Consider the following 14023-nt stretch of genomic DNA (forward strand, 5'->3'; position numbering starts at 1 on the left):
TGTACCAAGACTTCTTACTGGAAGATGGTTCTGGTGTCAGCCGGTGTATGAGGCTGTAAGTGTCAGCCGACTTAGCACATCTTAGGTAGTCGGTCTCCTCTTTATCTGCTAAATATAAACGGACAGGAGGAGGCACACGCCTCAAGAATTCTTCAACTAGCATGAGGTTGACGAGTTCTGCAAAGGTAGAGACATGTGCTGCTTCCAGCCATTCCATAAAATATCTCCTTTTGGTATTAGCAAATTCTAGAAAGGTGGTGGTACTTGCCTTTAGGTGGTCACGGAATTTTCGTCGGTAGCTTTCGGTGGAGAGAAGGTAGGCGTCCAACACTGCTTGCTTCAGGGTCTGGTAGTCATTCTCAGACGCCAAAGTACTGAGAGTAACTGCAGCTCTACCTGTGAGATGTACTCTGAGAAGGGTAGCCCATTGGTCGGCAGGCCAGCTAAGTTGATTAGCAAGGGTCTCAAAGGTGGTAAGAAATACGTCGACCTCTGTCTCTACGAATGGTGGCATTAACTTACTTGCATAGGAGATATTGAAACTTACTGGAAGACTGGCTGTAGCTTGTTGGCGTTGAGTGAGGTGTGTAGTTTCCAACGCGAGTTCTTGTTGACGACATTCCATAGCCAGAGCTGCTTGTTGTTTGTCATGCTCGCGTTGTATCTCCAGGTGACGATGTTTTGCTTCAAGCTGTACTCGCTCACGCTCACGGAGTATTGCAATCTCACGTTCTTGTTCTTCTTTCCTCAAGGCAACTTCTCGTTCTTTTATTTGTAGGGCTTCTTTTTGTTGCTCTCGCTCGATCTTGGCAAGTTCTAGTTTGAGTTTCATAGTTGCCAAATCAGGTTTGTCTGCAATAGAGTAAGTTTCGTGAGTTTCAGAGTCAATTTTACCTTCCTCTAAGAGATAATCCAGTAACAGGTTATGCAGTTCATTTTTGTTGGCTCCATGGGGAACATCTAGTTGATACTCATGTGCAAGAGTTTGTAATTCGGTCCTCTTGGCACGACTTAAGTTCCCTATTTCACCTGCTGGATCTGCACGGAAAGCTTGGAGACGAAACATGGTGAAATTAGCAAATAAATGTACAACGAATATACTGTTGTGATATGGTGAATGTAAGAAACAGGACAACGTGGCAACTGGTACCTATCCTGTGGAATCGTTAACAATTAATGTTAATTTCAAGATGGTAAATGATTAATAAATCAAGATCGCAGGAAATCTTGTACCCGGTACTCTATGTAAGAGGATAAGGGCAAGAAAATCCTACTAAGTAAGCGAAACTGAGTTCCTAAAACAAATGAAACATTTAATTGCCTCAAAAGTGAATTAGGTAGTCCAAGAATGTAGGCTTACCTTGCCGAGTCTCTATAGGACATAAGCAAGTTTTTCCCACTGAAATGAAATATGATACTTACAGAATTAGCGAACTTTTGTGCTCTGAAAAAGAAGGCTAATTCCCTATCTAAGAAAATATCATCATCTCTGACCGACGTGTAGTGGTGCGAGGTGTCAACTGGTGACGAGAACTGCTGCTGAAGTCCCAATTCATCAACAAAGTTCGTGCTAGAGGAACTATGGCCCTCTTTATCCTCCTACAGTCGGACTGCAGAAGATTAGGTGCTCTTGACCGGGGGACAGACAAAGTACCAGGGGACCAATATGATGATCTGCCGAAAATATGAGAAATATCCTAGGGACAAAAGGTGGTAAACACGAGTAATAACACGGAGGGAGAGATGACCAATTAAGAGAATGACTGAGGCCTACAGTCACCACGTAATCCAAAGTTGTCTCACACTCACCATATGTTATTCTCGGAATGCACAATACACACAGCACCATATAAAAATAAAATTGAATATTGAAAATAGTGAAAAGCAACTGTACCAAAGCCAAGTACGCTTACCATAAATTTACGTTCTAGTACTAGTACCTGAGTGAAGCTCCTTGGACAGGCCCCCATGAAATGTGACGGTAAAGTGTTGGAGTGTTGATGTTCGGCAGTCCTCCAATGGCAGGTGTCAATGCCTGGTCACAATTACAAAAAAAAAAGAGACTGCTTGCCTGTTTGTCTGTGGTAAGGTAATGGGAAGACACGCAATACACAAAATATAAACAATGAAATTTTAATTACTTTTTTTTTTTTTTTTTTTTGAGATAGTTTAGAAAACAAGATATGAACAAAGACAATCCCTTGGCTTATGTAAAATTCAAAACAAGTCAACAAACAAAACAACATGAATAATTACTAGATTTGAAAATTTACTCTACAATAAAATAATGTGCATTGCAATAATAATCAGGTGCTGAGAATATTGGCTATAGCTGCTACCTCCCTTAGTATACGACAGCCAGGGCTTAGTATACCAGAGAGAGATGTCAACTTCTAAGAGCACAGGAATATTCTGAGGAGGATGGCTTGAGCTGGCCCAGACGTCGACTCAGGTAGAGGGCGTGAGTACAGGTGCAGGTGTGCTGTCGGCGATACACCAGCCAATTAGGAGCAGGCAGGCGGAGAATGGGTAGTTCGTTGACGACGGGCGGTGAGCCGGCGTGACAGGTGGTGCAGGGTACGCTTTGCTTCCTGGTCAAAACGTTTTGTGCTACTGGTGGACGTATCTTTAATGTAGTATCTTGTACTTGTAGAATGACGTGACTGATATAGGGAAGAGCAGGCTCAATCTCTCTTGAAAGAGATTATCGTCACAATATATATATATATATATATATATATATATATATATATATATATATATATATATATATATATATATATATATATATATATATATATATATATATATATATATATATATATATATATATATATAGTACCTAGTAGTCAGAACGCACTTCTCGGCCTACTATGCAAGGCCCGATTTGCCTAATAGGCCGAGTGATTTTCTTTATTTTCAATAAATTCTTTCCAATTAGTTTATTTTAATTATTATTATTATATTATATTATGAACATATATTATTGACTTAATTTTGTTAGTTTAGGTTAGGTTAAGATTGGTTAGTTTAGGTTAGGTAGGGTTGGTTAGGTTCGGTCATATATCTATGTTAGTTTTAGCTCAAATTTAAAAAAAATGACTCATACATAATGAAATGGATAGCTTTATCATTTCATAAGAAAAAAAATATTGAAAAATATATAAATTCAGGAAAACTTGTCTTATTAGGCAAATTGAGCCTTGCATAGTAGGCCGAGTACGACGTTCTGGCTACTAGGTACAACATATATATATATATATATATATATATATATATATATATATATATATATATATATATGTCGTACCTAGTAGCCAGAATGCACTTCTCAGCCTACTATGCAAGGCCCGATTTGCCTAATAAGCCAAGTTTTCATGAAATAATGTTTTTTCGACTACCTAACCTACCTAACCTAACCTAACCTAACTTTTTCGGCTACCTAACCGAACCTAACCTATACAGAAAGGTTAGGTTAGGTTATGTAGGGTTGGTTAGGTTCGGTCATATATCTACGTTAATTTTACCTCCAATAAAAAAAATTGACCTCATACATAATGAAATGGGTAGCTTTATCATTTCATGAGAAAAAAATTAGAGAAAATATATTAATTCAGGAAAACTTGGCTTATTAGGCAAATCGGGCATTGCATAGTAGGCTGAGAAGTGCGTTCTGGCTACTAGGTACGACATATATATATATATATATATATATATATATATATATATATATATATATATATATATATATATATATATATATATTTATATGTTGTACCTAGTAGCCAGAACGTCGTACTCGGCCTGCTATGCAAGGCCCGATTTGCCTAATAAGCCAAGTTTTCCTGAATTAATATATTTTCTCTAATTTTTTTCTTATGAAATGGCTACCCATTTCATTATGTATGAGGTCAATTTTTTTTATTGGAGTTAAAATTAACGTAGATATATGACTGAAGCAAACCAACCCTACCTAACCTAACCTAACCTATCTTTATAGGTTAGGTTAGGTTAGGTAGCCGAAAAAGTTAGGTTAGGTTAGGTAGTCGAAAAAAGTTAATTCATGAAAACTTGACTTATTAGGCAAATCGGGCCTTGCATAGTAGGCTGAGAAGTGCGTTCTGGCTACTAGGTACGACATATGTTTATATGTCGTACAGTTCCGTGACCGTTTCAGGAGTTCCGTGCTGCGTTTCACTTACGAGATGGAAAAGGATGGGAAGCTGCCCTTTCTAGATATAAGAGTCATGGAAAAGAGCGGAGGTTTCCACACTGCAGTCTACACTAAGGAAACGAAAATAGGAATGTGCCTAAATGCCAAAAGCGACTGCCCAGATAGGTACAAGAGGAGTGTTGTTAACGCATATGTCGACCGTGCTCTCAGCCACAGCTCAGAATGGAAGCAAGTCGACGAAGAACTCTGTAGGGTAAGGCAGGTCCTAGTCAACAACGGCTTCTCCAATGGTTTCGTCGAAGACATCATAAGAAGGAAAGTGAAACGCCATGCAACCTCTGAAGAGACAACTAACACAACACCTATACCCCCTATTAGACTATTTTACAGGAACTTCTTTTCCACAGCTCATAAAACGAAGGAAAGGGTCCTGAAAGATATTGTTAATAGAAACGTTATCCCTACAGACAAAAATCAGAGGATACAACTGACGATTTACTATAAAACCAGAAAAACGGCCAGCCTACTCATGAGAAACTCTCCAGACACAAAGCAGAACGCTTTAAAAGAGACCAACGTCGTCTATGCCTTCAAATGCCCTCTTGGGGACTGTAAGCTCCAAAAAACCCGGTATATAGGCAAGACAACAACATCTCTTTCTAGGCGTTTAACGATGCATAAGCAACAGGGCTCCATTAAGGAACATATAATCTCTTCCCACAACCAAACCATCGCCAGAGGAATCCTAGTAAACAACACAGAAATCATCGATAGATACAGCGATAGCAGGCGGCTTGACGTTTGCGAGGCACTACACATTAAGAAGTCAACACCAGCAATCAACAGCCAATTAATGCACAACTATATTCTACCCACCTCAAGACTCCGCTCCAATATAGAAGCATCAAGAAATATGGACCAATAGGCTTTCTACAATCACTTCTATTCAATACCCATTGTTTCGTGTTCTGTCTTGTGTTGATGAAATTAATACCCTATTAAATACCACCTCACCCCATCCACCTCACTCAAATGTAGATATAAACAAATCGGAGATGTGTAAGTTCTATTCAGTTGTGTATGTGTAAACTAAAGTCTTTGAAAATGTAATAATTTTACGAAACGCACTCAAGTGTCGCGTCAGACTAGAAATAAAAATGAATTTTGGAGAATTGATTTTTGAATTACCACCAACAGTGAAAAGAAATGTACGAAAGATTGAGAAAATTCGTGTTAGAATTATTAATCTTACTTTTTCGGTCATATTTAATAATATATGTCTACAGGAAAGACTGCTCTCACTTCTCACTTGCTGGAAGTAATAGCTTCGGCTATCACTTCCTTATGTCCGGTCGTAATGGTCAAGCGGATTAAGGCGTCCCTGTACATACCAGTTGCGTTGCTCCTGGCAGTATGGGTTCGAGTCACTTCTGGGGTGTGAGTTTTCAGTTGTATATAGTCCTGGGGACCATTCAGGCTTGTTTGCATTTGTGTTCCTCATGTGTGCTTCAAAGAATGAGGTGATTTGATAAAATGCTATGCCCAAGATTACCATCCGAGTGCCGGCGGGGAAGTGGTTCAAATAGCTTCGGCTATCACTTCCTTTTGTCCGGTCGTGATGGTCAAGCGGATTAAGGCGTCCCTGTACATACCAGTTGCGTTGCTCCAGGCAGTATGGGTTCGAGTCACTTCTGGGGTGTGAGTTTTCAGTTGTATATAGTCCTGGGGACCATTCAGGGTTGTTTACATTTGTGTTCCTCAAGTGTGCCCCAAAGAATGAGGTGATTTGATAAAATGCTATGCCCAAGGTTACCATCCGAGTGCCGGCGGGGAAGTGGTTCAAATAGCTTCGGCTGTCACTTCCTTATGTCCGGTCGTGATGGTCAAGCGGATTAAGGCGTCCCTGTACATACCAGTTGCGTTGCTCCTGGCAGTATGGGTTCGAGTCACTTCTGGGGTGTGAGTTTTCAGTATATATATATATATATATATATATATATATATATATATATATATATATATATATATATATATATATATATATATATATATATATATGTCGTACCTAGTAGCCAGAACTCACTTTTTGGCCTACTATTCAAGGCCCGATTTGCCTAATAAGCCAAGTTTTCCTGAATTAATATATTTTCTCTAATTTTTTTCTTATGAAATGATAAATCAACCCATTTCATTATGTATGAGGTCAATTTTTTTTTATTGGAGTTAAAATTAACGTAGATATATGACCGAACCTAACCAACCCTACCTAACCTAACCTAACCTATCTTTATAGGTTAGGTTTGGTTAGGTAGCCGAAAAAGTTAGGTTAGGTTAGGTTAGATAGGTTAGGTAGTCGAAAAACAATTAATTCATGAAAACTTGGCTTATTAGGCAAATCGGCCCTTGCATAGTAGGCTGAGAAGTGCGTTCTGGCTACTAGGTACGACATATATATATATATATATATATATATATATATATATATATATATATATATATATATATATATATATATATATATATATATATATATATATATATATATATATATATATATATATATATATATATGTCGTACCTAATAGCCAGAACGCACTTCTCAGCCTACTATTCAAGGCCCGATTTGCCTAATAAGCCAAGTTTTCATGAATTAATGTTTTTTCGTCTACCTAACCTACCTAACCTAACCTAACCTAGCTTTTTTTGGCTACCTAACCTAACCTTACCTATAAATATAGGTTAGGTTAGATTAGGTAGGGTTGGTTAGGTTCGGTCATATATCTACGTTAATTTTAACTCCAGTAAAAAAAATTGACCTCATACATAGAGAAAAGGGTTGCTTTATCATTTCATAAGAAAAAAATTATAGTAAATATATTAATTCAGGAAAACTTGGCTTATTAGGCAAATCGGGCCTTGAATAGTAGGCTGAGAAGTGAGTTCTGGCTACTAGGTACGACATATATATATATATATATATATATATATATATATATATATATATATATATATATATATATATATATATGTCGTACCTAGCAGCCAGAACGCTTTTCTCTGCCTACTATTCAAGGCCCGATTTGCCTAATAAGCCAAATTTTCATGAATTAATTTTTTTTCGACTACCTAACCTACCTAACCTAACCTAACCAAACTTTTTCGGCTACCTAACTTAACCTAACCTATAAAGATAGGTTAGGTTAGGGTAGGTAGGGTTGGTTAGGTTCGGTCATATATCTACGTTAATTTTAACTCCAATTAAAAAAATTGACCTCATACGTAATGAAATGGGTAGCTTTATCATTTCATAAGAAAAAAATTAGAGAAAATATATTAATTCAGGAAAACTTGGCTTATTAGGCAAATCGGGCCTTGTATAGTAGGCTGAGAAGTGCGTTCTGGCTACTAGGTGCGACATATATATATATATATATATAAATATATATATATATATATATATATATATATATATATATATATATATATATATATATATATATAAATTAAACCTAGAAGGGGGTACCACCTTTGGTGCAAGTGTAGGGACCCATAGCCTCGGAGAAGAAAATAAAGAGTACAGAGAAGACCTTGTGGATCCTCACTGAACACTTTGATATTTTCTTCTCCTACCACCCCTATTCTTTTGGTATGTGTGTATATATATCTAACTTTATATGAAAATGTCATTACACAAAAAGGGTTACAATTTTGTTTACATGCAGGGTACAAGGCTACTTGTCACAAGTTGTAGAGCTCCTCCAGCTCCTCAGATGGCGGGCAGGAACCATGGATGCAGTGAGCATTTCCTCTCTGGATCGCCACACTAAGGCGCTGAAAGAGAAAACTGGCAGCTCTAGGGTCGTTGTTTCAATTAGCTTGGACCCCAACTCCTTCAAAAAATTAGCAGCACTTTTACCCCAGGCACCAAGTGTCCCTGAGGCAATGGGGACAAAATTGTAGTGGTGATAAAGGTCTCAGTATTTACGTAACTTGGCTGCTTCCCGGTGATTGGCAGCACCTTCTGCTTGTGTAGCACTGAAGACAACATAGGTGTTGGCTAAAGTTGAAACGCAAGTGTAGTCCCACACCAACTGTCTACCATTCTTTCAGGGGTTCACCGTGATTCCATTTGGGCGACCGACAGGCTCATCAGAGTTGTGTGACATTAGGTAATGGGGCTCTTTCTCTGCTGGACAACCGGCTGTGGTAAGGCTTCTCTTAATAATGTCGTTAACCTAGTCGTGTCTTGCATGCCATCCTCCTGTCCTTTGGCAGAGAAAGCAATGCCGTCCGTACCTGTCGGCCTCTGCCTCGCCGAAAATACACCTGTATTCGGTGTAAATTGGGGCAGCGAGGCGGAGAGTCACGGCAATTCGGATTACCTGCGGTGTGAGGCGGGTGCCGGTGGCTGTCATTGGGGTTGCTAATAGGAAGTCATCTGCATGGGGATCTGCTACAGCTCTATGTCGGGCAGTGTCATGTGGTGTTGTCGCAGCTTCATGGTCGGCAGTGGGGCGATCCCAGCTGGAATGCTTATGGGCTTCAGAAGGCGGTGGTTGGGGTTGCTTCGAACAACTCAAATTCCTCCTCTGTTCTAATCCTATTCTCGCCTCGCCAGATATCACCAAGCCTTTCATCCTTCGTGTCGACGCCAGTGGTACCGGCATCGGGGGTGTCCTGGTGCAGCAACGAGGCGAGGAGGTTCTACCTGTCAGCTACTACAGCTACAAATTGAAACCCCACCAGAGGAACTACAGCACTATCGAGAAGGATCTACTCTCCATCGTCCTGAATCTCCAGCACTTTGCTCCATACCTACAAGGTGCCAGGTCTACCACCATCTTCTCAGACCACAAATCTCTGCTTCTTACATCAAGCCCAATTCAATAACCAACGTCTTCTACGATGGGCTTTATATCTGCAAGATTTCAACCTGGAGATCCGCTATATCAAGGGTTCTGACAACATCATAGCCGACGCCCTCTCCAGAGTCTATGAAGTAGAAGCAACTCCAACTATCACTCCACCACATGAAGACGTAACTTATTCCAGAACCACAGGCTTTGGGGGGAGAGTTGTGACGATAATCTCTTTCAAGAGAGATTGAGCCTGCTCTTCCCTACATATATACGTCGTTCAAGTACAAGATACTATATTGAAGATACGTCCACCAGTATCGCCAAACGTTTTGCCCAGGAAGCAAATCGTACCATGCACACCCCGACACACCGGCTACAGCCCGCCCCAACCAGCAAACTGCCTGTTGCTGATTGGCTGGTGTCTCGCTGCACCTGCACTCACGCCACCACCAAGAGTCGACGTATGGGCAGCAGCACGCCGTACTCCTCAGAATATCTCTGTGCTTCTTGAAGTTGACATCTCTCGTTAGTAGACTAAGCCTTGGCTTTCGTGTACTAAGGGAGGTGGCAGCTTGAAGCCAGTATTTCCAGCACCTCACTTATTTGATTTATTTTAACTTGCATTCTTGTCTTAGAGTAACTTTTCATTACCAGTAATTATTCATGTTGTTTTGTTTGTTGACCTGTTATGAATTTTATGAGATTGTCTTTATTCATGTCTTGTTTTCTAGAGTAATTAAAATTTCATTGTTTATATACTTTGTGTTTTGTGTGTCTTCCCATTACCTTACCACAGACGAAAGGACAAACTTCTCTTTTTTTTTTGTTATGTGACAGGCCCTGCCCCCAGCTTTTGAAACAACCGAACACCAACGCTTTACCATCACAATATAAATATATATGTATATATATATATATATATATATATATATATATATATATATATATATATATATATATATATATATATATATATATATATATATATATATATATATATATATATATATATATATATATATATATATATATATATATATATTAGTATATTTTGGTAGCAGCCTTTCCTGTAGACAAATATTATTAAATATGACCGAAAAAGTAAGATTAATAATTCTAACACGAATTTACCCCCTATTATTATCTATACCCCCTATTAGACTATTTTACAGGAACTTTTTTTTCCACAGCCCATAAAATGGAGGAAAGGGTCCTGAAAGATATTGTCAGTAGAAACGTTATCCCTACAGACAAAAATCAGAAGATACAACTGACGATTTACTATAAAACCAGAAAAACGGCCAGCCTACTCATGAGAAACTCTCCAGACACAAAGCAGAACGCTTTAAAAGAGACCAACGTCGTCTATGCCTTCAAATGCCCTCTTGGGGACTGTAAGCTCCAAAAAAAACAGTATATAGGCAAGACAACAACATCTCTTTCCAGGCGTTTAACGATGCATAAGCAACAGGGCTCCATTAAGGAACAATTACTTCCATTCAATACCCATTGTTTCGTGTTCTGTCCTGTGTTTGAATTTAATACCCATTCAATACCCATTGTTTCGTGTTCTGTCTTGTGTTGGAATTTAATACCCATTGAATACCCATTGTTGAAAGTTCGTTTTTCACCTCATCCACCTCACCCAAATGTAGATATAAACCTCGAAGATATGTAAGCTCTATTCAGTTTCAGTTGTGTGTTTGTAAACTAAAGTCTTTGAAAATGTAATATGTTTTACGAAATGCGCTCAAGTGTCGCGTCAGACTAGAAATAAAAGTGAATTTTGGAGAATTGATCTTTGAATTACCATCCACAGTGAAAAGAAACATAAGAAAGATAGAGAAAATTCGTGTTAGAATTATTAATCTTACTTTTTCGGTCATATTTAATATATATATATATATATATATATATATATATATATATATATATATATATATATATATATATATATATATATATATATATATATATATATATATATATATATATATATATATATATATATATATATATATGTCGTACCTAGTAGCCAGAACGCATTTCTCAGCCTACTATGCAAGGCCCGATTTGCCTAATAAGCCAAGTTTTCATGAATTAATTATTTTTCGGCTACCTAACCTACCTAACCTAACCTACCTAACTTTTTCGGCCACCTAACCTAACCTAACCTATTAAGATAGGCCATTAAGCCAAGTTTTCATGAATTAATTATTTTTCGCCTACCTAACCTAACCTAACCTAACTTTTTCGGCCACCTAACCTAACCTAACCTATTAAAATAGGTTAGGTTAGGTTAGGTAGGGTTGGTTAGGTTCGGTCATATATCTACGTTAATTTTAACTCCAATAAAAAAAAATTGACCTCATCCATAATGAAATGGGTAGCTATATTATTTCATAAGAAAAAAATTAGAGAAAATATATTAATTCAGGAAAACTTGGCTTATTAGGCAAATCGGGCCTTGCATAGTAGGCCGAGAAGTGCGTTCTGGCTACTAGGTACGACATATATATATATATATATATATATATATATATATATATATATATATATATATATATATATATATATATATATATATATATATATATATATATATATATATATATATATATATATATATATATATATATATATATATATATATATATATATATATATATATATATATATATATATATATATATATATATATATATATATATATATATATATATATATATATATATATATATATATATATATATATATATATATATATATATATATATATATATATATATATATATATATATATATATATATATATATTCATGTGCATACTTTAGATATAAGCTTTTTTAAAGATTATATTTTTCCCTTCTTCTACTAGCCCACATGAGCTCATGTGTATTACTACCATTCACAAAACTGCTGTGGTACCTACCTCTACTCTTTAGTACGGGTAGAACTACGTCTGCACTACTCGGGTGACAAGGATCCACAACGACCGTGCACAAACAAAATACCTTGAAAATAGACCAAATCTTCCACCATTGATAAAGCTAACCTAATCTATAGTCAGCTCTTGATCAGGGGGCCATACGGACCCACTCACCCCTTACACCTTCTCCCACATGCAGACGATGAGTCACAATAACCAGGCTTGAAGATATGAGAACTGAACCACACTCCAGAAGATAGACTTGATAATGCTCCTGGACGGACTGAAACGTCGTCGTCTCCTCATCTTCTGGTGTGTGGTTTAGTTCCCATACCTTCTCCCACCCCCGGAGTGGGATGAATGAGCCTCGTCTATTCAACCCCCAATAACACCACCCACTGGAGAAGGATTAATGAAACTCATCAACTCCAATAACACATCAGCTTCTTCCTTCTTTTTCGGGATCACCACCTTTATTCCCCACTCCTCTCCTTCTTCTCCAATCACACAACAGGTCAATTTATCAGACCCCGACCCCGTCTTCTTCATCCCCAATCTAACATGCCATATTACATCATCAGTTCGGGCGCCCAGCAACTGCACCAAGTGCCACTTCCAACCCATTCCAATCAAGCTATCTTTTCCATCGATAAGCTCTGATAATAAGATAAGGGGTCACTATTAACTATTAACTCTTACTCACACTAATAACTCACTATTAACTCTCATCATCCAGAAAATTTGAATACTTATTTACGAGATGAAGAAGACATTTTAGTTTTGGCAATGTCGTTGTCCAGGACAAGCCATTTTTACGGTGATATTTTGATTTTAAAAAATTCGTCGCTCACGAGCATTTATTTAATGACTAAGAATTGGAAAAGTCTTCGACCGGCGACATTCCTTTTAACTTCGAATTGTTAAGAATTCGCTCAGGTCCTGCCGTTTTAACGACGATATTTGGTTTTGAAAAAGTCATGGTCCCAGCATAGTCCATTCACTGAAGAAATTATGAAAAAGTCGTCACTCAGGCATGGTCCTTTTAATGGCTATATTTTCAAACTAGTCATGGGATACCCATTTTAACGACGATATTATGAAAAAGTCGACATTTTAGGAGAGCTATGTAGACTGAGAGTCAGAGAGAGCGAAACATAGAGAGAGAGAGAGAGATACATGCCAATCCTAAGCCGTCCATGAAGAGCATGAATGCAACAAAAATTAATGAGGAAATATGCGTAATGCTATCCCGAAGCATCAGCCCTTTAACATCGAACAGACTATTTGACAGACAGTTTTATATATCTATTCTGCAGAGGTGGCACCCGGCATTGCCGGGTCTATCTGCCTGACTCCCATCTATCTATCCATATATCCAAACATTTATCCATCAATCTATGCATCTATCTTTCCGTCAATCCTTCCATCAATTTACCTACTGTCTGTCTCTTTCTCTGACTTAGCCTCTCGCTTTGTTTATTTATCTGTCTCTCACGGAGTATCTCTGTTTCTGTGTCAATCTTTGTTTTTGTGTGTCTCAGTCTCTCTCTCTCTCCTATAAAAATATATCTATAATGTATTGGTTGTCGCCAGTGAGAGGAGCTCACTGGTGATAGTACTAAAAAAAATTGTCACCTCCTACTCTGATAACGCACCGTGGCTTGAGATTGTTCTGAAGCTATTGAAGAATTGTCTGTGTCATGCTGATGTCTAACCTACTTCATATATATGTCTAACTTATTAATGGTAGGTTAGACATATATATATATGAATGAGATTGGGGGATACAACTAGGAGGTGCCTCGTATGGGGCCAATAGACCATCTGTAGATACCTTCATTCTTATGTTCTTATGATATGAGCAAATTATTTATAGCAGCATTTTTTTTATTTTCCCGAGATCAGTGAATATAATGGTGTATAATACTATATGATTTTGTTTTAATTTGTTTTGAAAATATTTAGCAGGGGAGATGGCGGGCAGTGCCAAAAATAGTCATGGATATCAAAATGTTGCACTCACACGCTGTTCCCTTTTTGAATTCTGGCGACCCCGACCAT

At 37.7% G+C, this 14023-nt stretch overlaps 1 protein-coding gene across 1 annotated transcript in view; it reads right to left on the bottom strand.

The window, feature by feature from the left end:
• LOC138365412 (uncharacterized) overlaps window positions 1-12088 on the bottom strand; it is a 194814-nt gene extending 182726 nt beyond the window's left edge. The window contains exon 1 of the mRNA XM_069325725.1: window positions 11966-12088. The gene's annotated coding sequence lies outside the window, so the exon portion shown is untranslated. The remainder of the gene's footprint in view (window positions 1-11965) is intronic.
• Between the last annotated feature and the right edge of the window lie 1935 nt (window positions 12089-14023).

The sequence above is a fragment of the Procambarus clarkii genome, chromosome 16, assembly GCF_040958095.1.
Source record: "Procambarus clarkii isolate CNS0578487 chromosome 16, FALCON_Pclarkii_2.0, whole genome shotgun sequence".
Lineage (NCBI taxonomy): Eukaryota > Metazoa > Arthropoda > Malacostraca > Decapoda > Cambaridae > Procambarus > Procambarus clarkii.